Source organism: Lepus europaeus, chromosome 10 (genome assembly GCF_033115175.1).
Source record: "Lepus europaeus isolate LE1 chromosome 10, mLepTim1.pri, whole genome shotgun sequence".
NCBI classification, from domain to species: Eukaryota; Metazoa; Chordata; class Mammalia; order Lagomorpha; family Leporidae; genus Lepus; species Lepus europaeus.
The window spans coordinates 68,630,072-68,634,389 of NC_084836.1; the positions used below are offsets into that span (position 1 = coordinate 68,630,072).

The following is a 4,318-nucleotide window of genomic DNA, read 5'->3' on the forward strand; positions in this document are numbered from 1 at the left end:
CAGGCCATAGCAGAGAGCTGGATTGGAAGAGGAGCAGCCGGGACTAGAACCGGCGCCCATATGGGATGCCAGCACTACAGACGGAAGAATAACCTACTGTGCCACTGTGCCAGCCCCAGCAATGTAAACTTAAAGAGTTCCCATTTTTAATGTTTAAAGTGGCTGAAGGAATCAACCACACAAGGTCTAGAGTGTTCATATTTCCTGGGATTTTAATTCTGTAGAATTCTAAAATTATACAAGTATTGTGCAGGGTATTTTTTTTTTTTTTGGCACCTGATCTTTCAAAATTTCTTATGCATTGATAAGATTCTGGCATGGGAATGGATTTAAGATACAACTCAATACTACATCATTTCAGGAAAGGCCAAATTGGTACAGACAATAAGCGCATTTTAAATGCTAAATAGCAAGAATCTTTTGCTAAATGTCCGTTGGTTATAACTCAAAGATAGAAGTTGCAATTCCATCAAACTCATGGCCTCATCAAACTGCTTTTCAAAACCCTTTGGAAGCTTCACTAAACTTATTCACCATATCAACATACTGGCTAATATATATGACAAATCAGATCCTGTCTCAAGTTCTACTTCCAAGGCAATGGCGTGAGGCACCCCAGTTTTATTGAATGCAATGGGTTTTTCTATGACCATTGGAGTCTTTGAGGCACAGCCGCATCTTAGGGCAATATTTTTCCAGATACCAAAGCTGTTTGCTGTCAAAAGCTCCATGCCACTTTTGTCTTATGAACTGTACTGCATCTTTGGATTTCATTCCACCTTCAACAAATGCTCAGGAGACAAGCACTGGAGTTTTCCCAAGGTCTGCAACAAAAACAAACAGCCCTTCAACAAGCAGGTTCTTCATGAAACTTAGTTTTGACAAGACTTAACCAGTGCCGGACAGTCTGGCTGGGTGGTGGTGCACCATCATGAAAAGGCCAGTCGAGAAGATAGATGTTCTCTTTCTCCCCAAGAGTCGTGTCGGAAGTCGCTTCACGGACTCTTGATCTCGTGGTAACTGCTTATTTCTCAAGTTCCTCAATACATTTGGTTGATGTGGCATTGGCTGGGTTATGTGTAGTAAGAAATCTCAAGTTTTCGTATGTGACTTCCACAGGAGCTGGGTGCTTCATTCAAGTCATGTGAATTTACTTAAAGGGGCCGGCACTGTGGTGTAGTGGGTAAAGCCTCCATCGACAGCACCGTCATCCCATATGGGCACTGGTTTGAGTCCCAGCTGCTCCACTTCCGATCCAGCTCTCTGCTGTGGCCTGGGAAAGCAGTAGCAGATGGCCCAAGTGCCTGGGCCCCTGCACCCATGTGGGAGACCCGGAAGAAGATCCTGACTCCTGGCTTCAGATCAGCACAGCTCATACTGTTGTGGCCAATTGGGGAGTGAACCAGTGGATGGAAGACCTTTCTCTCTCTCTCTCTCTCCCCCTCTGCCTCTCTGTAACTCTGCCTTTCAAATAAATAAATAAATCTTTTAAAAACTAAAAAAGAATATGTCTCCCCTGTTAAAACTACTTTTCCTGAAAACCAGACCCTGCAAAGTGATCATTGAGTATTTTTTGGCAAACAGTGAGAGAGGACAGAATTCTGTCTCCTTTTCCCAACACTCTAACAAGCATGCAAATTGTGATTGAGAAGGGGAGAGAGAGAGCACGTCCATTCCCAGGTTCACTTCCCAAATGCCTGCAGTGGCTAGGACAGGCCTAGACAAAGCTAGGAGCTAGGAACTCAATCCAGGTCTCCCACGTAGGTGGCAGGGATCCAATTCCTTGAGTCATCGCCGCCGCCTTCCAGGATCTGCATTGGCAGAAAGTTGGAACCATGAGATTGTATGGGGAGTTCAAGTAACAGAATCTGTTACTAAGCACCAGATCGCTAAACTTAGAAGCTTTGCAAAAATATTCATATGAGGATATTTGCTGATTCCATCAGGATCTTTGAAAGAATCAGAAATGTCAAGGATTTCTTTTAACAATAAGCAATGCCACAGAAGTGAGCTTCCATTTAGATAGACGAACGTAGGATTAGGTTCACCCAGTGTTGCTCCAGGGGACACAGTTGGGCCAGAGGTGGGCGTCCCTGGAGGACAGCTGTGGGGGAGGAAGACAGGATGCGCTACAGGAGCTGATCAGCCTCAAAACAGACCACTCCTAAATAAAAGTGTAAAAAAAAAAAAAAAGCGAAAATGGTTTTCCTAATGGGTAAGATGCCCCCACCCCACATCAGAATGCCTGGATTGGATACCCCACTCTAGCTCATGGTTCTAGCTTTCGGTCAGTGCAGAACCTGGGAGCAATAACTCAAGGAATTGGGTCCCTGCCACCCATGTGGGGTTCTGGCTTTGGTCTGGCCCAGTCCTATCCACTGTAGGCATTTGGGAAGTGAGCCAGTAGATAGGAACTAGCTCGCTCGCTCTCTCTCTCTCCCCTACTCCCTCTCCCCCTCCCCCCCCCTCCTCTCCCTCTCGCCCTCCTTCTCCCTCTCCCTCTCCAATAAATAAATAATAAAAATCTTTCAAAGAAACAGGAGGAGGTGTTTGGCATAGCAGTTAAGGTAATCTGTATCGTGCCTACACCTGTATCAGCGTGCCTGGGTTCCAGTCCTTGCTTCACTCCCAATTCCAGCTACTTGCTAAAGTGAACCCTGGGAGGCAGCAGTGTTGGATCAAGGTTTTAGGTCCCTGCCACCGAGGTGGGTGGCCTGGGTGGAGTTCCTGGCTCCTGGCTTTAGCCCAAACTGGCTACAGCTGTTGCAGGCACTGGGGGGAATGAACCAGCAGATGAAAGACCTCTCTCTCTCTCTCTCTCTCTCTCTCTCAAACTTAAATAATTAAAAAAAAAAAAGAACCACCTCCAAGAAAAGGCACCACAAGTGTTTGTTGAAGGAACAATCATAAGACCAGTTCTGATTTTGAAAATGAAGAACCCCTTGGAAGAATCTAATGGGAACGATAGATCTTTTCTCTTCCAAGACAAATGTTCAGATGCACACACAGATACTCACGCACACACACACACTAATGCACAGGTCTGCATTCCATCGTGAAACTCCTCCTTGAACAAAGCCTGGGCATTGCGATGCTGGAAGTGTGGAGCAGGGCAGAGCTCCATCTTCCGCCTCGGGGACCCTCTGCTTCCACCCCTGGCCTCATCCCCGGCCTTTGCAGGTTAGCTCAGGTTTCCTGCTGCAAATCCAGCCGCAGAAGTTCCTTCCTTGGTTGGCAGTTCTGCCTCTTGTACCCATTCATAATTTATTTACTCTTCTATCCCTCACCCCATACAGTGTTGCTTCCCCTAAATTCCCTGCTCCCTTCTGTGGAGACAGATGTTAAGCCCGTAGGTTTCGGTGATGCCAGCAGACTCCAGGCTGAAGACTTTATCTCCTCACACTCTGGCAGGCCCTACTGAAACATTGCCGGTGTGGAAAATGTGACTCGCTCCAGCCTCTCTGTCCACTGCGATCAGGGCGACACGCCTCATGCAGTAACCTGTGGATGTTTCTTGGGAGATCCTACTTTTTGGACTGTTGTCACTTTGCAAACAATTGACCAAGTCCTTTGGCTATGTGTAAGAGCGTAGCTCACGCTTCAGGGTCGGCATTGATGGCGCTGCTATGCGTCCTATGGAGGGAGGGCAATGTTTGATCGGCATCGTGGAGAGGCAGTATTCCCTGAGGCCAGCCACGTGGACTGTGGAGCTGGACCTCACAGACTTAAATCCGTGCCATCCCGCGCCGTGCCCTTCCAATCTCTGACAGTTACCAACCACGGAACTCTGCTTCCCTTATCTGTGGGGTCTCTGACAGCTCCCCCAGAGCTATCACAATAACATCTCAACTCCCTATTATTGAATTCAACACTGTTCACAGTTGGGGCCCAGACCACCTGTTCCTTCTCACTTCCTGGGATTTTAATTCATTGGCATTAATTGTAGCAGTCCCCCCGTGCGGCTCACAGCATAAAACGCGCTAGCCCATCTGTTCCTCTGCTTGTGCTGTCTACTCCGTCTTTCTTTCCCTGGTCAACTGTAAATTCTCTGCTTTATAATGCCTTCTCGACCCGCTCCTCAGTCAAAATCAATCGTTTAGTGTATATTTCTGTTAGAGGAATGACCATAATGCATTGCAAAAACATGTGCGTGCATGCGTGCCTGTGTCTGTGTATTTTCCCAGCTATCACGTGCATTTCTGGAGACTAAGCCTTGCCTCTCCTGTGCTCTGTCATAGACAATGTCTTTTTTTTAAGATTTATTTATTTATTTGAAAGGTAGAGTTACACAGAGAGAGGAGCAGAGCCAGAGAAAGAA

General features: G+C 46.9%; 1 pseudogene; it reads right to left on the reverse strand.

Moving 5' to 3' along the window:
• Positions 1-621: 621 nt before the first annotated feature.
• Positions 622-1,135, reverse strand: LOC133767765 (protein tyrosine phosphatase type IVA 1-like; annotated as a pseudogene).
• Positions 1,136-4,318: the final 3,183 nt, after the last annotated feature.